At 52.4% G+C, this 25650-nt stretch overlaps 1 long non-coding RNA gene across 2 annotated transcripts; it reads right to left on the bottom strand.

The window, feature by feature from the left end:
* Positions 1-24298, bottom strand: LOC135363938 (uncharacterized). 2 transcript variants are annotated; one of them, XR_010410383.1, is made up of 5 exons: positions 21490-24298; positions 20094-20294; positions 19376-19537; positions 1149-1348; positions 1-87 (listed from the first exon to the last, which is right to left on the bottom strand). It is a non-coding gene; the product is annotated as an uncharacterized LOC135363938 (long non-coding RNA). The 2 variants fall into 2 exon arrangements; XR_010410382.1 differs by lacking the exon at positions 1-87 and having other exon boundaries at positions 710-1348.
* Between the last annotated feature and the right edge of the window lie 1352 nt (positions 24299-25650).

Here is a 25650-nt window from a genome sequence, read left to right as displayed (position 1 = left end):
ATGGGCACACGACACTCCGTGGGACGCCCTGCCGGCCTCCTCTAGATACGGATCCCTCTGCTCTCATTGTCCAAAGGATGACGGGCCCTAGGACGAAGAAGAGCCCTTGTCTCCGAGGTGGTGAGGGAATGCAGGGGACCGGTCAGGTGCGGAGCCATGGGTCTCGTGCACATCTGCCGCAGGGCTGGGTCATGGTACAGGAGCTGTGGGCAGGTCGTCTGTGCACACCTGGCCATGACACACCTGGCTGGCCCTCTCGGTGGGGAGGCCTGCGTGCCTGGTGCACCTGTCCCCCACCTACCCCTGGAGGAGCAGCCACGTTCAAGCCTTTCCATGTCCGACCCTCAGGGACAGTTGGGAACCTGGGTCAAGAGAGGCAGGGACTGGCCCAGGACAACTGAGGGGTGCAGAGTCCAAGGAGCTGCTCTCCAGTCCTAGGCCAGTCCCAACCCTCCCATGAGGTTTGCTTTGGGGGTGAGAGCCACTCAGATCCTCGGGAAGAGCTACCCACCCTGTTCCATGTGGGGACATGACCTTGGCATCCCCAGGCACGTAGAGGCACGTGCAGCTGCACACACACACACCCCCCCACACACACACCCACACCACTCTGACTGCCCAGCTGGGGGTCAGAAGGGGAGGACACCCTGGGAGCGAGGTGGGTGACAGGGGGGAAAGAAGAAACAGGTTGCAGACAGCTGGGTCATGGGGCAGGGCATCAGGACTCCTGGCAAGGACCCAGATCCATAGCATGGGGAGGGGAGACAGGCCAGGCTGAGGGTCAGGGGTCCCCAAGGGACCCCGAAGGGTTGCCAGGGCACTGGGAGAGGACAGGGTCTGGGTTCCGGTGTCCATCACCAGCCTGGGCACTTGGAAGCAGGAAGAGATACCCACCCCCAAGTCCAGAGGGGCTACAGCACAAAGGCCTCAGCTTACTCTTCTGTCACTTGGGCTTAGAGATGCAGTGTCCCTAGGGTCCCACAGGCTTGTGGAAGAGCCTATTGGCCTTGGATCTCCATCCCCGACCCACTGTGCTCCCAGTCCTGGGAAAATGCTTTGTACTCCCTCGAGGTCCTTCTGAGCAGGGGACAGACTGGGGACTTGGGGGGCTGAGGACCTGGGTACGCAGAACATGGCAGAGCACTGACCACTAGTCTGGGGACCAAGGCCAAGACCCTCCTTGTTGCAGCCTCCGGGTCTCCATTTGGAAGAGGTTCCAGATTCACTGCTCTGGTCCGGGTGACAAGGCCTTAGGAAGGAATGGAGCACCGGGACAGACGAGGGAAACACGGACAAGGGAGGCTTCTGACGTTTCTCACATCACCCCTGGAGTCCACAGATCCTGCTCCTGTGAGAGACACAGAGACAGAGACAGAAACAGAGAAGGAGACAGAGAATGAACACACGACAGAGGGAACCAGAAGAAGTCACAGACTTTCCTCCATCAGCTTGGAAATGACATCCTAGCATTTTGCCCCATTCTCTTCCTGAGAGCGCGGTCACACAGGCCATCCACCCCGGAGGGGAGGGGATTCCACAGGGATGTGTGAGCAAGATGTGGGAATGCCTGGGAACCACTGTGGGGACTGCCCAGCACATGGGCGCAGACGAGGCCCCGGGGCCTGAGCCTAAACCTAATGGGAGCCCCTGGAAGTGTGCGTCACCAGGGGACAAGGTCGGAATCCGTTCATTGCAACCTTCCCACAGGGGCTGGGAACAGGCAAGAAGGGGGTGGCTTTGCCCAGACCCCAGAGCAGACCCAGGCCCCTCTGAGCTGTGCTCCATGTCCCGCCCAGCCCCTGGCTCATCCTTGCATTGCCAAGTGTGCCCCAGCCTCCTGTGATAGCAAGTACGGAATGTATGTAGAGGTCCTACCCCTGATGGCGTCCCTAGGAGTAGAAGCCAGAACACCCCACTGTGCAGATGGGGAGCCTGGGGAGGCCCTGAGAGGCACAGGGTCTGTCCAGGGTCACAGCCCTGGGCACGCACAGGAGCCCAGTCTGAAGCCAGCTCTGTGTCCTCACAGCGGGGACACCGGCTGCACCCAGGCCTTGGGAAGGCTGTGGGTGGGCTGTGAGGGAGTCACTGTATGGATGGGGCATGGGGGGAGGGGGCCCTCGGGGGTGGGGGTCTTGTGTGAGGAGGAAGTTGGGTAAGGGGACCCCAGGCAGTGATGACCTCACTTCCCTGACAACAGAGTCCAACAGAATTTGGAACCCAGGTAACCAGGCACCCACATTCCAGAGACAGCCCCCTGCCCAGCTCATTTCATTGGAGATCATCCAACCATGAACATGTGGGCTTGTTGCCTCCCTAAGTCTGGATGCTGCAGGCTGAAGAAAGCCCGCCCTGCAAACGCTGGCCCCCGCTGGGGATGTCCGATCAGGGCTCCCCACCGCCTCTGGCCGTTTGGCCGGAAGGCCCGAAAGGTGACACCAGGAGGCCCAGAGCCGGCCACCCAGCCCCACAGGGTCTAATCCACCTGTGCAGCCCCAGGTCCCCTCCCCTCCGTGCGTGTGTGTGTGTGTGTGTGTGTGTGTGTGTGTGTGTGAGAAGAGGGGTCATGTGGGGTGGGCCAACGCCATTCAAGAGCAGGCTGATGAGGGGTCAGATAACCCATGGGCAGGTCATGTTCAAGGTCCAGGCTGGCTGGGTGGGATGGGGTGTGGGGGGCTGTGAGCTTCTGCCCAGGGTTTGTCTCGATCGCCCTGCAGGGATGGGTCATTGTCCCGCGTGCAGGGCTGTACACCCACAGGTGTGTGTCTGATCTGGGAGCAGCAGGGCGACTGGGCAGGGGACAGGGAGGTTGGCCGGGTAGGACTGGGATGCCTCCGGGCCGGCTACCCGTCCCTGTCTTTGCAGACCTCCGATGAGATCGGCACGAGGCTGGCGGACACCCACTCCATGTCCGGGATCCGGAGCGTGACCCCACAGGACTCCCCTGGAGCAGGTGCTGGGGATTGCGGGGAGAGGCCTCCGACACCACCCAGACCACTGTCCCTGGTGGTCATTGACTGCATTGTGCTCCAGGAGCCAGAGCCCACGGAGGCCGAGCCTGAGGCTGAGAAGCCCGGGGCTGGGTGCCCGTGGGTGTGTGTGGAAGGGTGGGGGCTGGCCCCACAGGGAGGAGCCCCCAGAGCCTGGTGTGGGGCCTGGAGCAATGACTGGGCTCAGAGCGCCCAGCGGGTGGACTGCGGTCGGGGAGACGCCCCGGGGAGGGCTCCTTCCTGGCTGCGGCTTCTCTGGGAGGCCCTGGGCTGGGTTCTGTCTCCACGGAGAGCAGGCTCGGGGTGAGCTTTTCTCCTCTCACAGCTGCTCCACCACCTGAGGAGCTAGAGCCGGCTCCAACTCCATCGGCAGCTCTGGACGGAGGGGTGGTGGCTGCGACTTCAGCAGGAGACCAGGAGCCGGCAGGTGACCCAGCACCCGCCCACGGAGAGCCTGACGGGGGCCAGGAAGGGCCTGCTGGACAACCTGCCTCCGGAGAGCCTGCCCCTGGGCCTGCCCCTGTTCCTGCCAGAGCCGCCGCCCCCGCGCCTGCCCCGAACTGTGGCCCTGCTCCTGCGCCCGACCCAGCTCCTGCCCTGGATCCTGACCCATCCCTACCCCTGCCAGTGCCCCGGTTCTTGCCCCTGACCCAGATACTGCCCCGGGTCCTGTACGTGCCAATGCGGCAGACCCTGTCCCTCCCCTTGCACCTGCCCCCTCCCTTTCCCCGGCTTGTGCTCCTGTTCCGGCCCCTGCCCCAACTCCTGCCCCTTCCCCTGCCCCTTCCCCTGCCCCTGCTAGAGCCAATGTCCCTTCTCCTGACCCACCTCCTGCCCCTGCACCTGCCCCTTCCCCAGCACCTGCCTGTGCACCTGTTCTTGCCCCTGACCCAGCTCCTGACCCTGCACCAGCCCCTTCCCTTACCTGTGCACCTGTTCTTGCCCCTGATCCGGATCCTGACCCTGACCCAGCTCCTGCCCTGGATCCTGCCCCTTCCCTTGCCCCTGCCTGTGCTCCTATTCTTGCCCCTGACCCGGGTTCTGCCCCTGCCCCTGCCCCTGCCTGTGGTCCTGTTCCTGTCCCTGTCCCACCTCCTGCCCCTGCACCTGCCCCTTCCCCTACCTGTGTTCCTGTTCTTGCCCTTGACTCAGCTTCTGCCCCTGCAACTGTCCCTTCCCCAGCCCCTCCCTGTGCTCCTATCCTTGCCTCTGACCCAGCTCCTTCCCCTTTCACTACCCGTTTCCCTGCCCCTGCGTGTGCGCCCATTCCTGCCCCTGACCCACCCCCTGCCCCTGCACCTGTCCCTTCCTCTGCCAGTGTCCCTGTTCCGGCCCCTGCCAGAGCTGATGCCCGTTCCCCTGCCTGCGTCCCTGTTCCTGCCCCTGCCCCTGCCAGAGCCGATGCCCCTTGCCCTGCCTGCGTCCCTGTTCCTGCCCCTGCCAGAGCCGATGCCCCTTCCCCTGCCTGCGTCCCTGTTCCTGCCCCTGCCAAAGCCGATGCCCCTTCCCCTGCCTGCGTCCCTGTTCCTGCCCCTGCCCCTGCCAGAGCCGATGCCCGTTCCCCTGCCTGCGTCCCTGTTCCTGCCCCTGCCCCTGCCAGAGCCGATGCCCCTTCCCCTGCCTGCGTCCCCGTTCCTGCCCCTGCCAGAGCCGATGCCCCTTCCCCTGCCTGCGTCCCTGTTCCGGCCCCTGCCAGAGCCGATGCCCCTTCCCCTGCCAGTGTCCCCGTTCCTGTCCCTGCCAGAGCCGATGCCCCTTCCCCTGCCTGTGTCCCTGTTCCTGCCCCTGCCAGAGCCGATGCCCCTTCCCCTGCCAGTGTCCCTGTTCCTGCCCCTGCCAGAACCAATGCCCCTTCCCCTGCCTGCGTCCCTGTTCCTGCCCCTGCCCCTGCCAGAGCCGATGCCCCTTCCCCTGCCAGTGTCCCTGTTCCGGCCCCTGCCAGAGCCGATGCCCCTTCCCCTGCCAGTGTCCCTGTTCCTGCCCCTGCCCCTGCCAGAGCCGATGCCCCTTCCCCTGCCCGTGTCCCTGTTCCTGCCCCTGCCAGAGCCGATACCCCTTCCCCTGCTTTCCAGGGCCGCTGCCCCTTCCCCTGGCCCTGCCTGTGCTCCTGTACTTGCCCCTGACCCAGCTCTTACCGTGGATCCTGCCCCTGGCCCTGCTCTTGCATCTGGCCCTGCTCTTGCATCTGGCCCTGCCCCTCCTCCTGCTCCTGCAGGGCTCCCAGAACCACATCCAGAGCCCACATCCTCACGGGGAGAGCTCCTTGTACCATTACCCTTAGCTCCATCACCCGACCCCGATGCCCCGCCAGATTGTTTCATCCCCTCCCCCTATGTTCTTTCTCTCTGGTTCGTATTAACTGTTCTATTCTCTTTCCATGTCCTATATGCTGTTTATTATTCATTTTAAATAAAATGAATTGTTTTCAGTTGAACAAGTCCTGAGCATCAGTACATTCCCAACGCCAGGCCACCACACCACAGAACATGGCTGTGGAATATCTGCTTCCCCAAAGGAGTCCCCGAACCAGAAGACCTCCCTGGAAACCCCTAAGCTGCTTCCTCTCTCTGTTCCTTTACCTGTTCTGGATGTTTCCTGTACGTGGAATCACACAGTATGGGCCTTTGTGTCTGCCCCCCTATTTTCAAAGGGGACTCCTTCTTTTCTGGGTTGACTTGACATAGAATTTCCCTTATTTGATGTTGAAATCCCCAATGGATTACAGATGAGATGGAACCATAGAGCCCCCTTTGGTAAATATGGACACAATCTCGGGGCGGAGACCCCTGTTCCTGCTGGGACACCTCAGCCTGACCCCAGACAGGAAAGGGCTGGTTCCTCCTGTGACCCACAGAGAAACCAGGGAAATGCAGAAAGCTGGAAGACACACCCCAAAGGGCCAAAGCATTGCTGACAACCCAAGGCCACAGAAAGGTTTCCCATGCCTCTGGTCCAAACCATGCTCCAAGTCACTGGGTTCCACAGGGACAGAGACAAAATGCATGCAAGTCCAAGGGGAGGGGGACAGGCATGGGGAGAGTCAGAGATGCAGGAGCTCCCGGGGAAGGACTCTGGCAAAGGAAACCCTATGGAGGCAGCACTGGTCACCCTCAGACTGGCAGGTGTCTGGTCTGGGGACCAGCAGCCCTGGCGAGAACGTGAGGAAACGGAGGTCCCCGGGAGAGAAGGGTGACGGGCACCCCTGTCTGGGAGAACAGTGAGCAGCACCCATCCCAGGCCACAGGTGCACCCATCACCTAGCGTGGGCAGCTCACTCCCACCCTGTTGAAGGGAACACCGTGTCCATCAACCTCTATTTGCAACAGAATCCATAAGGTGGAGTTTCTGGGTCAACACGTATACCGTGTTGAAGGTACAAGCCTCAACTTCCAACATCCCAGGTCTGCTTGTCCACCTTGAGCCTTGTTTGGGAAGCAGGGGTGGGGATGCCTGGGGCTGTGACCTGTGGGAGGGGTGGGGAGGGGGAGCTCTGAGTGGAGTGACCAAGGTACCCGGGGTGACCTGCCCAGCAGGGACCCTCCCACCCCCAGCCCCTCTCCTGACCTCGTGCACGATGGCGAGGGTGTGACGGTGAAGGTGCTGGCCCTTGGCTGGCGAGTTCCATAGCTGGTGCTGGAGCTGCTCAAGCTCCAAACCGGGCTCTGATCCCAGAGCTGGCGCGAGAGCCGAAGCTGCAGCTGCCCAGTCTCGGGAGCTGCGGCATGCATCGGTGTAGGACCTGGCTCGAGCTCTGGGGCAGGTGCTGGAGCTGAATCCCCCTCCAGAGATGATCTAGACCCAGTTCCGCACTTGGATAGGGCTCTTGAACCCACGAACGGCTTTCTTCCCCTGCCCACTTCATGGATGACAAAACTCGGGACGGTGACGGGACCGGCTACATGGGGGTAATGGCTACGGGGGGATTCAGACCAAGGATCCTGCATCCCCTTCACCACGCGCCCCACGCAGATGGGTCCTGAGCTGCCAGACGGGGACAAGGGCCTGACCCGCTGCTCCCGGCAGCTGCCCCCAGCTGAGCAGAGACACTTGCCGGGGACCTGAAGTCCTCGTTTGACCTCTGCTCCGGCCAGCCCCACGTGAGCAGGGACCGTGCTTCCTCACCGCTGGGTCCCCAACCCCCAGAACAGTGCCTGGGAGGTGGTAGCACTTCAAAGTTTAGTGAATCGGTGGGATTCCCCCAGCAGCACCGTGATGCGGCGGATGTTGTTACAGATGACAGGTCTGGGCCACAGACTCTTGTGTTCGCGCTTTCTTCCACGCGTGCATCATCCACACCTGTGTCTGTTCGCTGGAACACAGAGGGGACCCCCAGACACCCTCCCTGCCCTCGGAGCTCCCAGCCTAACCGGTGGGTCAGCATCTCACCCACGGTCAGCAAGTGGGCGATACAGAGCTAGAGCACCTCGAGCACGAGACCTTGCACGAGGCAGACGCTTAATGACTGAGCCACCCAGGCGCCCTGAGACTGACATTTTTACACAGGCACTAAGACTACTTCCCTGTGCCTACCCCATACCTCGCAGGTTAGTAAATCGCTCACACAGGGAAGGTGGATACTACATTTAAATAGGGGACGAGCACATACACCCAGCAGACATGAGTCAGGTCACCAGGGGGCAAGTAGAGGCCCAGCCAATGGGGGAACAAGCCAGACATGATGCAAGGGGAGAGAAGAGTGCTCCTGGCAGAGGGCACAGAGAATGTAAAGGATTGGAGTCAGGCCCAAGGCACATGTGGGACAACCACACAGCTTGGTGGCCCACAGAGGGGGGCTGCAGTGGGAGAGGTGAGGCTGGAGAGTACAGACAGGTGGGGAGCGGATCGCAGACAGGCTCAAAGGTTATGTTCTGAAATGATCAATCTGGTTACCGGAGGAGAATGGTCTCTATACAGCAGAGGACAGGGAGACCCTAACCCTAACCCTAACCCTAACCCCTAACCCTAAACCTAACCCGTACCCTAACCCGTACCCTAACCCTAACCCTAACCCATACCCTAACCCGTACCCTAACCCTAACCCGTACCCTAACCCGTACCCTCACCCGTACCCTAACCCGTACCCTAACCCTAACCTGTACCCTCACCCGTACCCTAACCCTAACCCGTACCCTCACCCATACCCATACCCTCACCCGTAACCTCACCCATACCCTAACCCGTACCCTAAGAAAAGAAATGACACTCCCGCTGACCCACGCCTTCAACCCTCACCCCCGGGAACCTCAACGCAGCGCTGGCAGATCAGGCCTCCCGTGTCCCTATGTCCTAACCCTCACCCTACGTTGGCTTCTGAGGAGTCAGTCCCCAGAACCTCGCTCCAAAGCCCCAAAGATTCGGGACGCCCGAGCAGTATCAAGGGACTCAGGCTGCCACCCAGAAGGAAAACGCACCATTTGGAACTCGGGAAAGCATTCAGACCAGGAGAACTCTGAATGCCCATCCGAGGAACGCACAAATTTGGCGCCCTCTGGCGGCAAAACCTGAGCCTGACACTCAACCTGACCCAAGCCCTCAAGACAATCCCCCGTAAGCAGGCCACAGTGCTGGCACGTCGGGCCTGCCATGCCCCTAGGCCCTAACCCTATCCCTCATTGGCATCTGAGGGCTCTGGTCCCAGAGGCCTGGCTCGAAAGCCACAGGGATTGGGGGCACCTGAGCAATACCAGACGATTCAGTCTCCCAGAAGGAAACCGCACCATTTGGAACTCGGGCCAAACGTTTCAGAGTAGAACTCTGCGTGCCCATCCCAGCGAAATGCCACTTTCAACGGTCCCCTGCCCACAAACCCTGAGCCTGACACTCACCCTGACCCACACCCCCAACTCAGACCCCCGAGCCCCCCGAAGCTTGCCCCAGCGTGGGCACATCAGGGCTGAAATGACCCTAGGCCGTAAGTGTATCCCTAGGTTGGCTACTGAGTTTCTGTCCCCAGAAGCCTGACTCCAAAGCCCCAGGGATGGCAATAACCGAGCGACACCAGAGGACTCAGCTTGCCAAAAAGAATTCAAACACACTACTTGGAACTCCGGAAAGCATTCAGAACAGAAGTCTGAATGCCCATCCCAAGGAACGCACAAATTTGGCGCCCTCTGGCGGCCAACCCTGAGCCTGACACTCAACTTAACCCACGCCCACAAAACAAACCCCCAACAGCATGCTACAGTGCTTGCAGGGCAGGCCTGCCGTGCCCCTAGGCCCTAACCGTAACCCTACGGAGGCTTCTGGAGGGTATGTCCCCAGGGGCCTGGATCCAAAGCCCCAGGGATCTGGAACACCTGACCAGTACCAGAGGACTCAGCCTGCCACTAAACAGGAAAACGTGCCATTCGGAACTCTGGTAAGCATTCAGAGCAGGAAAACTGTGCCGGTCCATCCCAACGAGCCCCAAGTTCAACGTACCCAGGCCGCAATCCCTGATCCTGACACTGCCCCCGACCCACGACCTCAACTCAGACCCCGGGGAGCTCATCACAGCGCCAGCACATCAGGCCTGTCATGCCCCTAAGCCCTAATCCTAACCCTAGGTTGGTTTCTGAGCGGTCTGTCCCCAGAGCCTGGCGACAAATCCCCAAGGATTCGGGACACCCGAGCAATATCAAGGGACTCAGGCTGCCACCCAGAAGGAAACCGCACCACTGGGAACTCTGGAAAGCTTTCAGAGCAGGAGAATTCTGAATGCCCATCCCAGGGAACTCACAAATTTTGTGCCCTCTGATGACAAACCCTGGGCCTGACACTCAACCTGTCCCCCGCCCTCAAAACAAACCCCCGGTAAGCAGGCCACAGTGCTCGCACGTCGGGCCTGCCATGCCCCTAGGCCCTAAACCAATCGCTCGCTTGGCTTCTGAGTTTCTGTCCCCAGAGGCCTGGCTCCAAAGCCCCGGGGATGGCAATAACCGAGCGACACCAGAGGACTCAGCTTGCCAAAAAGAATTCAAACACACTACTTGGAACTCCAGAAACTGTTCAGAAGAGAACTCTGAATGCCCATCCCAGCACACGCACGAATTTGGCGCCCTCTGGCGGCCAACCCTGAGCCTGACACTCAACCTGACCCGCCCTCAAGATGGACCCCCGGTAAGCAGGCCACAGTGCTGGCAGGTTGGCCCTGTCGTGCCCCCAGGACCTAACCGTCACCCTGTGAGGGCTTCTGAGGTGTCTGTCCCCAGAGCCTGGCTCCAAAGCCCCAGGGATTTCGGACACCTGACCAGCACCAGAGGACTCAGCCTGCCACCAAAAAGGAAAACATGCCATTTGGAACTCCAGAACGCATTCAGAGCAGCAAACTGTGCCGGTCCATCCCAACGAACCCCAAGTTCAACGTGCGCAGGCCGCAATCCCTGAGCCTGACACTCCCCCGTGACCCACGGCCTCAACTCAGACCCCGGGAAGCTCATCACAGGGCTGGCACATCAGGCCTGTCATGCCCCCAAGCCCTAAGCCTAACCCTAGGTTGGCTTCTGAGCAGTCTGTCCCCAGAGCCTGGCGACAAATCCCCAAGGATTCGGGACACCCGAGCAGTATCAAGGGACTCAGGCCGCCACCCAGAAGGAAACCCCGCCATTTGGAACCCCGGAAAGCATTCATAGCAGGAGAAATCTGCATGCCCATCCAAGCGAAACTGCACTTTCAGGGGCCCCCTGGAGGCCAACCCTGAGCCTAACACTCCTCCTGACCCACGCCCTCAACTCAGAGCCCCGGGAAGCTCGCACAGCATGGGCAGATCTGGGCCAAAATGACCGGAGGCCCTAACCCTGACCCTAATTTGAGTTCTCAGGGGTCTGTGCGCAGAAGTCTGGCTCCAAAGCCACTGAGATGGGGACCCCTGAGCAAGACCAGAAGACTCAGCCTGTCACCCAGAAGGAAAACACACCTTTGGGAACTCCGGAACGCATTCAGAGCACAAGGATCCTGCATGCCCAGCCCAGCGAACCCCCAGTATCATCGGCCCCTTGCCCGAAATCCATGAGCTTGACGCTCATCCTGATGAACGCCCTTAAGTCAAACCACCCGTATCTCACCACAGCGCTGGCACTTGGGGCCTGCCATGCCCCCAGGCCCTAACCGTCATCCTGTGGAGGCTGCTGAGGGGTCTGTCCCCAGAGGCCTGCCTCCAATCCCCAGTATTTAGGACACCTGACCAGTACCAGAGGACTCAGACTGCCCCTGAAACGGAAAACGCGCCATGTGGAACTCTGGAAAGGCTTCATAGCAGGAGTACACTGCATGCACATTAAAGCATACATGCACTTTCACTGGCCCCCTGGCCGCAAACGATGAGCTTCACACTCACCCTGACCCATGCCCTCAACTCAGACCCCCAGGAAGCTAGCCATAGCGCCCGTAGATTCAACCTGCCAAGGCCCTAGGCCCTAACTGCAACCTAGCTTTGAGTCTCAGGAGTCAATCCTCAGAGGCCTGTTTCCAAAGCCCCAGGAATTGAGACCACCTGAGAAGTACCAGAAGACTCAGCCTGACACCCAGAAGGAAACCTTGCCATTTGGACACCAGAAAGCATTCAGGGCAAGAGAAACTTGCATGCCCACCCCATCAATCTCCCACATTCAGCGGTCGGGCCTAAAATCCTCAGCCTGGTACTCACCCTGACCCACGCCCACAACACAGCCCCCCGGGAAGCTCGCCACAGTCCTGGTAGATCGGGCCTACCATGCACTTAAGCCCTAACCTTAACCCTATTTTGGCTTCTGAAGGGCCTGTCCCCAGAGATCTTCCTCTAAACTCCAAGGACTGGTGACAACTGAGCAATACCGGAGGACTCAGACTGCCACACAGAAGGAAACCTCACCATTGGGAACTCCGTATGCCCATCCTAGCGAACCCCCGCTTTCAGCGGCACTCTGGCCAAAATCCCTAGCATGACATTCATCCTGATCGACGCCCTCAACTCAGTCCCCTGGAAAGCCTGCCACGGTGCTTGCAGATCGGACCTGTTATGCCCCTAGTCCCGAACCCTAACCCTGGCTTGGGTTCTGATGGCTTTGTCCCCAGAGTCCTGGATACAAAGCCCCAGGCACTGGGGACACCTGAGGAATAGGAGAGGACTCAGGCCGCCACCCAGAAGGATCCCGTGCCATGTGGAACTACGGAAAGGTCTATGACCTGGAGACATCTGCATGCCTATCCCAGCGAGCCCCCACATTCAGCTGTACCTCAACAAAAATACTTGACAGGTTCAATATGCATTTGTGATAAAAACTCTAAACCATCTGGGTACAGAGGGAACACCTCAAGACAACAAAGTCCATATATGAAAAGTTCACAATTGACATCATACTCAAGGCTGAAAAGCTGAAAACATTTCCACTAAGATCAAAAACAAGGCAAAGATGCCCACTCTCATCACTTTCATTCAACACAGTATTGAAAGCCCTAGCCAAAGCAATTAGACAAAAAGAAAGAAAGAAAAAGAAAAGATGAAATCCAAATAGGAAAACTGTCAGTATTTGCAAATGACATAATACTATATATAGAAGTCCCTAAAGATTCCACCAAAAAACTGTTAGAATAAACAAATTCAGTAAAGCTGCAGAATACAAAGTCAATATACAGAGACCTGTGGCATTTCTTTTTTTTCAAGATTTTATTTATTTATTTGACACAGAGAGAGAGACAGCACAAGCAGGGTACGTGGGAGAGGGAGAGGGAGAAGCACTCTCCCCACTGAGCAGGGAGCCCAGTGTGGGTCTCGATCCCAGGACCCCGGGATCATGACCTGAGCCAAAGGCAGACGCTTAACTGACTGAGCCACCCAGGCGCCCCAACTTGTTGCATTTCTGTGTACCGATGACAAACCTTCACAAACAGAAAATAAGAAGGCGATGCCATTTACAATTGCATCAAGAAAAAAAAAATCTAGGATTAAAAATAACCAAGAATGAGAAAGAGCTGGTACACTGAACACATGGTGGAAAAGGAAGGAAAAACACGGGTGTGTTGACGGGGAATGGATGAGTCAAACAAACGGAGGACGACACAAATAAATGGAAGCATACGCCATGCTCGTTAACCGAAGAGTAATCATGTTAGCATGTCCATCGCAACCAAAGCGATCTACAGATGTGATGAAATCCCTATCTGAATTCCAGTGGCATTATTCAAAGAAATAGAACACAGTCCTAAAATTCGTATGGAATCACAAAAGACACCAAATACCCAGAGCAATCGGGAGAAAGAAGAAGAGAGCAGGAGTCACCACACTCCCTCATTTCAAGCAAGATGACAAAGCTGTAGTCATCGAAACTGTATGGTACTGGCCTAGAAACAAAGCTCAGTGGAACAGAAGAGAAAGCTCAGAAAATGATAATCATAGCACTTTTGGCAAAGTTTATTCATAGAGTCGGTACATTAAAGGTATATTTAAACTTAGTTCTGATACAATTATTATTAACTCTGAATGGGAATTAATATTTATGTCCTCTTTCAACAGCTGATGCCAATAAATGCATTTCTTTAAACTTGTTTTATATAAATATATATTATTAAATAAGGATGATTTAGAATCCATGTTTTTAAGAAATATTAAAATCGCTTTAATAAACCTATCATGGAAAAGGAAACAGAGATATCAATCAACACAACTGATTGCATCACAAAAGACGACCACAGTCCCTTATCTGATGGAAGAATATAACATTTATTGAGTAGTTCTACCCAAATGTTAAACCTATTGAAAGCTATAGATCCAGCAACTCATTGACAAAAACACACATGTCAGAGAAATGTCCTAACAAATAGTATGAACATGTAATCAATAAAGTCCACACTGCATATATTCCAACAAGAAAAATACTTTCCCAAAAAATAAACTGTAAAACAAAAAAATAAAGGAGGACGAGAAGGAGGAAAAGGGGAAGAGGAAGGGGAAGGAGGAAGGGGAAGAGAAGAGGAGGAGGAGGAGAAGAACAAAAAGAAACCTGAGAAACTAACCCACACATATATGGTCTTAACTTACGACACAAGAGCGGAAAATATACAATGGAGAAAGGACTGTCTCTTCAGTGAACGGTACTGGAAAACTGGACACTAAAGGCAGAAGAATGGAACTAGATCACTTTCTTACAGCACACATAAAAATTTTAAATGGATGAATGACTTGAATATAAAACCTGAACCCATAAACCTCCGAGAAGAAAACACAGGTAGTAAGTGTCTCCACATTGGTTTTGGCAAAGAGTCTTTTAGATCGCACACCAAAAGCAAAGGCAACAAATGCAAAAATAAACAAGTGGAAAGACATCAAACAAAAATTTCTATGTGGCAAAAGAAACCATCAAAACTTAAAAGGTGACCTACCCAATGAGAAAAAACAATCTGCACATCATATGTGGGAGAAGAAACTAATATCCAAAATACACAAAACACTCCTACAAATCAAAAGACACAAACAAAAAAGACCTGTACAAAGAATGGGGAGAATATGTGAATACATACTTTCCAAAGATGGCACCCGCATGGCCAACAGACACAGAAAAAGTTGTTCAACATCACTAATCGTCGTCAAGAAAACCTATGTCAAAACCGCAATCAGCTATCATCTCACAACTGTAGGGACGGCAATCATCCCAGAGACAGACACCAGGTGTGGTCAAGGGTGTGTAGACAAGGGGACCCTGTGCACTGTTGGTGGGAATGTAAACTGGTGCAGCCACTGTGACAAACAGTAGGGAGTTTCCTGAAAAAATAAATACAACTATCACATGACCCAGGAATGGCTCTACTGAGTGGATTTCTTTGGAGAACACAAAAACACTACCTCGAAAACACAGATGCATGTTCACTGCAGCATTATTCACAGTAACCAGACATCGAAACAGAGACCTTGGGAGCATTATGCTAAGTAACTCAGACACAGAAAGACAAATATCAGGTGCTGTCATGGACATTCCACACGGAAACAAAAATGATGAACGCATAGATACTGAGAACAGATGGGTGGTTGCCAGGTTCGGGGATGGGGGGGCACGTGGGAAGGTGGTCAAAGGCACATGTTTGAGTGATAAAATGCGTAAGTCATAGAACGTTTTCTGCAGCATGGAGACTAAAGCTAACCCTGCAGGATGGGGTACAGGTCCCCCCGCTATTTGAAAGTACAGTGTTCCTAGGAAACCTTTCACAGCAGAAATGGTGTAAACCAAAGGAGGAATTACCATTCATTTATACAGAAAAAATAGTGAGCGTGCTCACACTCCCAAAATGACTTCTCTTTGGCTTTTCCTAGGCCTCAGGGCACAACTTCCTAAGGGATGCCCAAAATAAATGGAGATGAAACACAGCAGATGCTCACAGACACGATTCAAAGTGCTGAGGGCTGGACGCAGAGAGCAGTTCCCAGGAAGGAGCTGGTTGGGGTGCAGGCTGCCTCTGCAGTGGCTCCCCGCAAAACAGATGCTGAACGCGAGGCTCACTTTTCGACTTCTTTCATAAGAGGGAAATCCTCTTCAGGTTTCTTCCTGTTACTGAAGCCGAGTAATGACGTAGATCTTTCAAAAAACCCAAATGTCTTACCATGAACTTTTAAAAAGTGGGGGATACTTGTACTTGAAAGTTGCTGAGGGAGGAGATGTTAAATGTTCTCCCGGACACACGCATCAGCAGATCCACCGTGAGAGGCACCTTCCTCAGCATGGGGAACACGGACTACCTCCTACCCCCAGAAACCTCCTCCTTCCCCTTCCTCAGGACAACAAACCACAGCTGGGAGTTACCCCAATTCCTCCTTTCTGCCACTCCCAATATCTAATCCATTGGCAAATCCTGTGAGCTCCATCTTCAAAATGTACTCAGAATAGGACTAACCACTTCTTCCGAGACCACCTGTCTGGCCCACACTGGAGCCCATCTCTTGCCTGAATTCCTGGAAAAGCTTCATCATGGACCTCCCTTGCCCATCCTCAACCCTCTGTCACCTGTTCTCAGCACTGTAGCCAGGAAGGCCCAGTGAAACAGGGTCCCATGGGGTCACAGCCCTGCAGTGACTTTCTGTCTCCCTCTGTCCCCTCCCTGAGGCCATGTCCTAAGCTGTCTCCTGTGGCCACAGGGCCTTCTTGATGCTCCTGGACATACCTGGTATGCTCCTGCCCTGGGGCCTTTGCACATGCTTTCCCTTCCGTTTAGAATGCGCTTGATGTGATTTCACTCACCTTCTTTAGATCTTGACTCAAGGATCACCTTCCTAGTGAAGTCCCACCTGGCCCCTACGTGAATGGCAAGCACCACCCCCACCTCCCCTTCAGCATGCCAGCCCTGTCTCCTGCTCTATATTTCCACATATAGAACTTATCACAGTCACCAGTCCATCTCGGCAGGGCAGAAACGGAGGCCTACACGGATGGTTTCACCACGGACTACCTCCGATTTCCTGGTCCAAAGCCCCGGGGAAAAGGTGCCCCAGAGCTCTTGCACAGCCAGGATGCCCGGGACAAGGGGGTCCACCTACTGCACCCTGAACACCATCAGGAAAATGAGCCATACGAGGACTCCACCTGCCCATGAGACCTGAAACCAGACACTTTCCTCGATTACAGGTGAGCACACACACGTCCTCTCCTTGCCTGAGGTGCTCATCTGAGAAAGCTGAGCAGAGACCCATCCCAGGACCCAAATCTCCCTTTGCCCAAGGTCCTGGGAAACAAACATCTCTCCTCCCTGCACCAACCACCTGTGATTGAAGTCCGGAATCCTCCTGTGGTCAAGCAGAGTGGTGCACCTGTCCCTCTTTCCTGTGATGTCATCACAAACCAAGCTTTGCTGCACAGGACATCTGCTGTGCCTCCTCTGAGGAAGCAGGGGGCACACTGCACAAGAATCGATAATGCTGTGAGTGAGCTGCTTCCCACCAACCACCCTGCTGAGCCGAGGGCTCGAGAACCAAACAGGAAGCAACTCTCTTATCACATCTGCAGCAGGAGGGCTGGCCAGGGAGGAGAGCCCAGTCCCTATCCCTGGAGCAAGCTGGCCTGCCCATCGTGAGCGATGGTCCACCACCACGGCGTCACAACCTCCCACCTATCTGATCCGACTACCCTGCCAGGCTCAGACCTGCTCACACAGAGAGTCATAAGACCCAGCGACTTCTTTCCACTCCAGCTCAATGCTTCTCACGGAGAAGCAAACTCCAGCCTCACATATGTGCTCATCGTTACCTCTGGAATTCCCTGGGTGGTGTCTACACTGGCCCACACAGCTGTCCCATCCAGGCCACTCCACAAATGCCCTAGGGTTTCAAGCCACTTCCAAGCTGCCCTTAGAAAGGCAGGAACTGGCCCGATGAGGCACACCAGCCAAGTGACTCCATGTGCTAGAAACTTGGACAACATCCTCGCTGAACACCAACGCTTCCGAGTCCGAGCTTCAAACATTCGCTCACTGGGCACTGAGCACCATGTCAACATCAACACTGCTCTTTCAATTCACTTGTCTCCCATTCCTTAAAGTCGGAAACCAAGCTCCAGTCACCGCTCTAGTTTCCCTTCAGAGAAATAAGGCAAATGAGAGAATAAAACACTATGTGTGCACAGCACACTTCTATCAAAATATAACTCCTTCGTCTTTCTCATACGGGCAGCCCTACATGACCCATACGAATGAGACATGCCACGAGTCATTATATATATATATATTTGACCTTGTGTTTTTCCTTTTGATATTTGTATCTCGAAGTCAATGTCTATATTGCTCTCTTAAAATAATAATAATAATAATGACATGGTCACATAAGGGTCTGGATTTCCATAGCCACACACCCTGGCTCTGGTCCAGATAAGGAGGAAGACACAACCTCAGCCCAGGAAGCGAGGCCCACACCCTCAGGGATCCCGACACGCCTCACGGGTGATGGGTTCCTTTGCGACATGCAGTTGTCCGAGCACAAAGGATGCAGGCACCCTCCAGGATTCCTTGTTTTCTTCATAAATTCCCCAGCTCAAGTCGCAAGCGACTCATGGGGTCAAGCTTCCAGAGCCCAAGATGGGCCACCAGGTAAGCAACCCCATTGGGAAGGCTAACAGGGGGCTCGATTTCCTTTGGGAGCACGACGAGACACTCCCCAAGCTCCTAAAGAACCTACACTCCTTCTCCATGTGTCCCTCTCACAAAGGGCACCGTACCCTGTTACAGCTCTGCGGCTGTGTTTTACTTTAAAACATAATTTCTAATATCGGAATGTGGTACATGGAACAGGAAAACATGAACACTCACAAAGGATTCTTTTAATATCTTTGAAGATTGTTTTCCCATTGTTTAATTAAAATGGGAAATAAAAACACACAGATAGCCCCTTCCACTAGCAGGAATGATTCTCTTTGGTGATTGAAAAAAAAGCAGGATTAAAAAAAATTTTTAAAAAAGTTGCTAAATAAAAAATTTTAAAAAATTTTTTAAAAAGAAAAAAGAGCAGGAAATGAAAGAGTAACAGATGTTCTGACGACCCGTCATTTCCATAATCAAAGTTTTGAAACTTCACACACAAAGAAAGAAGCTCAAACAAACGTCTCGGCCTGGCAACTCTGAGACGTCTGAACTGGACTAACAGGGACAGATGATGAGGTTGTGTGTGTTGGGTGAGCCTGGTGGCAAAGAAGAAGGTGCTCGGCCAGCTCTCCACCTGGGCCTCACCTGTCCTCAGCCAGGAACCTGCTCACGGCCCTCACCTGTCACAACTCTCACACGGGAGACCCACAGCCAGCCCTGGAGCCCGCCCTGCCCACACCCTCCTGCATAATGCACTCAGCTCTCCTCTGAGGCCCCTGTCAGCTTTACCCAGACCTGGAACTCCCCCATCTGCTGCAGAGCTCCAGGATTCCCCCTCTTCTTCCAAAATGACACTGGCCCAAAGGTAGAAGGCTACTTAATGAATGGGTCACACCTACTTTCCCCTTCTGTCGTATTTCTCTCCATTTACCTTCCTACCTGTGCAAACTGTAAGTAACATATCAATGGAATATGAACATGCTCTGAGATCGGATTCTTTCACTGCAACCTTCTGAGGACTCCTTGTATAATAAAATACCATATCCTATGACGGGGGGATTAAAACTATTATTTACAGAATAATTCAGCCCAAATCACCTCAATTTTAATGGCTCTTCATTAGGCAGAACAGTTTCTGTGGAAAAAGACTTTCCATAGAGGGGCGCCTGGGTGGCTCAGTCGTTAGGCGTCTGCCTTCGGCTCAGGTGATGATCTTGGGGTCCTGGGATCGAGCCCCGCATCAGGCTCCCTGTTCAGCAGGGAGCCTGCTTCTCCCTCTCCCACCCCCCCCCCCCCGCTTGTGTTCCCACTCGCTATCTCTCTCTCTGTCAAATAAATAAATAAAATGTTTTAAAAAAAAGACTTTCCATAGACATTACCTTCCAGCAATTTCATAAGGAGTCAACGGAAGCTCTGTGGGATAACCTGACGCACCTAGGCTCAGGCAAGCAGTTCCAGAACTCAGCCCAGTGCTCCTGACACCAGCATGCCTCCATCCAGAATTCCCAAACACTCTCCTTCTGACTCCACCACCAAAGAAACTACAGAGAAAATACAGCATGTCAAAATATCTAGAGGATACATTTAGAAAAACTAGAAACTCAGGCTCAACTTTTAAACAGTAAAAGCCTGCTTTGAATAATTTTGACTTTTCCCTTGACCCTAACTGTAACTCTTCTGATGAAAACACTAATCAATTATGAAACATCACCTTTGACAAATGACAAGACATCATCCGAATCTGTATCTGACGACAAAAAGCCACCTAACTCTAGATGCTGGCCGCTCAACCATATCCTAGGCCCAATTGAATAAACGCTATTAGGTTGAGGAACAAAAGATATCTTAAAAACACACAAAGAGTAAATTTCACCTTCCCTTTCTAATAAAAGTTACTTCTAGGAAACAGATGATCAGAATATATTTTGTAAGCAATAAATGAACAGAGAAAATCGGATCCCCTGCAATGTTCGACCCGCAGGGAAAGTAACTCTTGAACCAAATGGAGAATGCTGAGAGCTACTTAAGTTTTACTTCGTAGCTCAACTAGAAAAAAGAGGAAAGCCCAGGAGGTTTGGGGTTAATCAGAAGTTTTACCTCCAGTCCTGACTTGAAGATGACATTGTGCCAAATGGACCTGCTGCTCTCTCTGAATGCTGACGTCCTGTGACAAGCAGCATCACTGACTCACATGCTGATGTTCAAAACTTCGGGTCTCATGGAGCCAGAGGGGAGAAGTGCTGTCAGGTGGGGATAAGTAGGACCTCCGACCTATGGCAAGCACACCTGCTTCGGTTTCTGGGAGAAGGGGAAACACATACTTGTTTTTTAAGTACTAATTATCTTCATTCTAAAGTAGACCAATGACTTTGACATTTTTGGAAACGCGAAATGACTCTTCCAAATCAACACCTCAACTCATCTGTTCCTCATGCAACTTGAGTAGGGTCTAGTTTACTCCAGCCTCCAGGCCCCCACCTGGAGGACCCTCCCGCACAATCCTGACAGCCCATTACCACCATACCCGGGGAACATGGGGCACAATGCTAAGTTGGAGGACGGCTCTGGGGCTTGTTACCGCCACACCTGTGCCTGGGGGAACAGGGGACACCCTGCTGAACTCGGGGTGCTACTCAAGGTCCATTACCTGCACTCTGCCAGGGGACAGGGGGCACCCCACTGAACTTGGGGACTGTGTGCGGTCCTTACGTGCACTCTTCCAGGGGAACACGGGAAACCCTGAAATGTCCGCAACCCATCCCAAAAAAGCTCGGGTGAGCGGAGCCCTGGAGTTCACGGGGCTGGGGGATACGGCCCGTTGAAGGACTTTCAACGAATAGGAAACTCATCTGAGTTCGCGGGATTAGCTCGCTCCCCGCCTCCTTCGAGGACCCAACTCCCACCCGAGGTGCACCCTACCCCCGGGACCCCACCCCGGCCCACAGCATGGTCTCACCCAGCCGGGAACTCTACAGGTGAACTCTCCGGGAGCTGGCCTTCTGTCCCACCTCTGCATCCGGGGCCGCTCCGGGTCCTCCCTCAGAGAGGTAACTCCACCCCCACGCGGTGATTGGTCGGGGAGGGTGGTGCCCCGAGCCCATTGGATGCCGCGCCTGCCTCTACCGGCCAACCCGCCCTCAGGCCCGTGGCTCCCTACGACGGCAGGTGGTCCAGGAGGCCCGTCCTCACGCCAACACCTGGCTTGGCGGCGCAGGCGTGGGCGGGGGCTATGGGCGGGGTCCGCCCCCACACACACACCCGGCCCATTCCGCGGCCGCCTCTGGCTGCAGACCACCCCCAGAGCCCTGCCCCTTCCCTTCCTGCACCAACCCCTGCCTGCAGAGCTGTTCCTGGCTCCCGGCAAGATCAGCTGCGCTCGGACCTTCTGAGGCTTTGGGCTTTAGGAAATGCAATGGTTTCACGCATTTCCAAGGCAGTTTTAAACCCAAAAACTAATGCTCTAAACGTGAAGAGCTTCGCCTTCTGGTCTCACCCATGGACTGGATAGTGCTTCTTGGACCTTCAAAGCATCCTTGTAGGATGAGCCCGTTTATGCTGGAATATATATACATATGCTTGGTTCTGCAGGGAAGCTCCAGGATGAAGAACAGCCGCCCTTCTCTGCTGTTGGAGTTGTGAACGAGGAACATTTATTTTTCACTTAAAAAGAAAACATATTGTTATTCTCGACACTGAATGAACAAACCCTTTTAAACACTTTAGAGAAAAAGGAAGAGAGTTTTATTCAAACCCAAGTCAGGACAGCTGCCTGGGAGACACAATCTTCACAAAAAAGGGAGTGCTCCGGGGAAGGAACATTTGAGGCAGGTTTATATATTTGTTCTGTGTTGATTTACATACAGAGTTACATATCATCATGAGGAAGAACATTCAAGAAAGTGACAGACTTTCTCTTATGTTTTCAGTTTGTACAAGTTGGTATGACTCTAATCTTATGGAAGCCAGAGAGGTTCTTTTGTTTTTCTTATCTTTATGTTTGCAATGGCATTTTGGGGTTATCTTTTTCTTCTCAAACCAGATGTACAATATGTGCTTGGGACAGAAATAGGACCCATACTCTGAGGCTTGGCCCAGTCATTTTGACCTTGGTAAAATGTTACAGGATAGCTTCTCTGGGAGCCCAGGATCCAGGCCCACGGATGGTAAAAGATAAAAATTTCCATTATCATTAGAATTGCTACTAAAGGGAGGAACTTGAGACAAAAGTACCTTTAACAATAGTGCCAAAAAATCAAAATGATGCCTAGAGAAGTTCACCTGTCCCACGGTCAACACAGGTAACAGAGGTGTTCACAGATGCTGGGCTCCTCCCCTTCTCCTGCCCAAATCTCTGAAGCACACAGATAATTTAAAGTCAGAATTTTAGAACTCCTAGACATCTCAGAGATGTCTGGCACCATTCCCTTGGACTATAGAATAAAACAGAGTAGCTCATTTTCACAACACTAATGGAAACATGAAGTGCCCCTAAAGCTTGCATACACTGTCTCAGTTCTTTCCTTGCAGATTTTGACTAATGTTAAGTCATAGTCATACCATATAAACACTACGATGGTTGGGAAGTAAGTAATCATAGCTAAGGGACTATTTTAGCAATGTTTATAAGCACTGTCTCACTTTGTAGAAGAGGCTGAGCTGAGTGTTTTTAAATACTATTTCAGACCTGTCTTACAGCACACTCTGAACATACTAGAGCCTGAATCAATTAAAAAAAAGATAGTTCTTTCAGTAACTTGAAGATCTCAAGCAGATTATAATGTCTCTATTCCTAGAGATCTTGGAGTATCTTACTCAAAGGTCCTCCACTGATCATGATGGGCATAGTTTAAAAGGCCGGCTGAATTCATTCCAGTTGGCCACACAACAAGAAAATCCTGGTACTTGATATGTTTCCAGATGGAGAAGACCAGAGATAACAGGGAAAGAGTTCCGTGTATGGAATAACAAGGGATTTGGAGTCAGTTTGGAGATCCCACTTAGGTCTCTGACACTAAAATCCTCCGTGACTCATATCGTCTCTGAGCCCCCGTCTAACCATCTAGAAAATGTGACTAAAAATACCTACATCATAGTTTAGAAGTCTAAGAGGGAGAATTCCACAAAGAGCAGTGTGATGGAGCTCAAGGGCAGGTGCTCAGAAACCATAATTACTATTTGGATCTATTTCTTTTCCAGAAAAAAGGACACATGTTGAAACCATATTTCTGATAGATGACTCACAAGATGATTTTCAAACCTTAAGGAAGGTCAAGAAGCTGCTATTGTGTCATGTTTCACTCAGAAATCATCTTGTTGGACTGGTGAGGACAATACAATAGCACCATCGTCACTAGGAGTGGGGAGCTTCCCATTTCCATATGGCTATGTTGTCCCCCTTAGCTCAGGGCTACCAGAAAGGGCAGCTGGGGGCGACCACATGCCAAGGCTGCCAGGTGTGGCTGAGGCAGGCAGAACTCGGACTTAAGGCTCAACTCCTGTCTACCTTATTTATAGTGCTCTTCACGGATAGAATGCCATTGTCTGTGAGCTCTGATGTAGGAAAGATCGAGACTTTCCATTGTGATTCCCTCTCTGACCCTTAGGATATGTAGCAAATTTACATTTAAGTTTTAAGCATTGAGGGACTTCCTGCTTTTCTTTTCATTATGACTATGGCTCGATTCCCTGTAGTCTAAGAATATAACCTAGTTAATTTCAGGCTTTTAAAATGTGTAGACTTGATTCATGGCCCAACATATCGTCTATTTGGATAAATATTCTAGCACCACTTGAAAATAATGTATTCTGCACTTACTCTGTAATGTTCCATATATGTCAATTAGGTCACATGTCTTACCAATGTTTTGTCTGCTTTTTCTATCAGATATTGAGAAAGGTATATTAAAATCTTCAAGCAATGCTACTCTGGTCAACATTCCATTGGAGAATCTCCCAAGTGTTATAAGCCAAGAGAAACAAAAAGAATAAGAAGCGAGGAGATCATTGTGACTATTTACAGATAATATGATGGTGTACATAGAAAATCCAAAGTATTCTATAAATACACTATTAGAATTAAAAATGGAAAACTTGCAAATCTTAGAACCAAGGAAGCAATCCAGAAAGCAGCCAGGGGGAACAGATTTCTTATGTACGGAGGGAGGAACATCAGAATAACGTCAGACCTGTCCATAGGGACTTTGCAGGCGAAAAAGAGCTGGAAAGACATATTCACAGTACTAAATGAGAACATGCAGCCAAGGATACATAACCAGGGAAATGTTGCAAAAGAAAACCAAACCTGGGGGCATCTGTGACGGGATGGTATTGGCACAAAAACACATAGATCAATGGAACAGAATAAAGACCCCAGAAATGGACCCTCAACTCTATGGTCCACCAATCTTTGACAGATCAGGAATGAATGTCCAATGGAAAAAAGACAGTCTCTCCAATAAATGGTGTTGGGAAAATTGGACAGCCACATGCAGAAGATTGAAACTCGACCATTCTCTAACATCATGGACAAAGATAAACTCAAAATGGATAAAAGACCTCAATGTGAGACAGGAGTCCATCAAAATCCTAGAGGAGAACAGAGGCAGTCACCTCTTTGACATCGGCCACAGCAACTTCTTTCAAGACATGTCTGTAAAGGCAAGGGAAACAAAGGCAAAAATGAACTTTTGGGACTTCATCAAGATAAAAAGCTTCTGCACAGCAAACGAAACAGTCAACAAAACCAAGAGGCAACCCATGGAATGGAAGAAGATATTTGCAAATGACATTACAGATGAAGGGCTGGTACCCAAGATCTAGAAAGAACTTCTCAAACTCAACACCCAAAAAATAATAATACTAATAATAATAACCCAATCAAGAAATGGGCAGAAGACATTAACAGACATTTCTCCAAAAAAGACATAAAAATGACTAACGTTTAACATCACTAGCCATCAGGGAAATTCAAATCAAAACCACAATGAGATACCACCTCACACCGGTCAGAATGGCTAAAATGAACAAGTCAGGAAATGACAGATGTTCTGAGGATGTGGAGAAAGGGGAACCCTCTTTACACTGTTGGTGGGAATGCAAGCTGGTACAGCCACTCTGGAAAACAGTATGGAGGTTCCTCAAGATGTTAAAAATAGAACTACCCTACTACCTGACAATTGCACTACCGGGTATTTACCCCAAAGACACAGACGTAGTGAAAAGAAGGGGCACCTGAACCCCAATGTTCATAGCAACAATGTCTGCAATAGCCAAACTGGGGAAGGAGCTCAGATGCCCTTCAACAGATGAATGGATAAAGATGTGGTCCATATATACAAGGGATTACTCAGCCATCAGAAAGGATAAATACCTACAATTTGCACTGACGTGGATGGAACTGGAGGGGATTAGGCTAAGTGAAATAAATCAAGCAGGGAAAGACAGTTACCATATGGTTTCACTCATATGTGGAACATAAGGAATAGCATGGAGGACCATAGCGGAAGAGAAGGAAAACTGAATGGGAAGAAATCAGAGAGGGAGACAAACCATGAGAGACTCTGGACTCCGGGAACCTAACTGAGGGTTACAGAAGGGAGGGGGTGGGGGAATGGGGTATCTGGGTGATAGGTATTAAGAAGGTCACATATTGTGA

Source organism: Mirounga angustirostris, unplaced genomic scaffold (genome assembly GCF_029215605.1).
Source record: "Mirounga angustirostris isolate CCGP_5_RB_7025 unplaced genomic scaffold, mMirAng1.0.hap1 SCAF_3, whole genome shotgun sequence".
Classification (NCBI taxonomy): domain Eukaryota; kingdom Metazoa; phylum Chordata; class Mammalia; order Carnivora; family Phocidae; genus Mirounga; species Mirounga angustirostris.
This window is presented reverse-complemented; position numbering and strand designations above follow the sequence as displayed.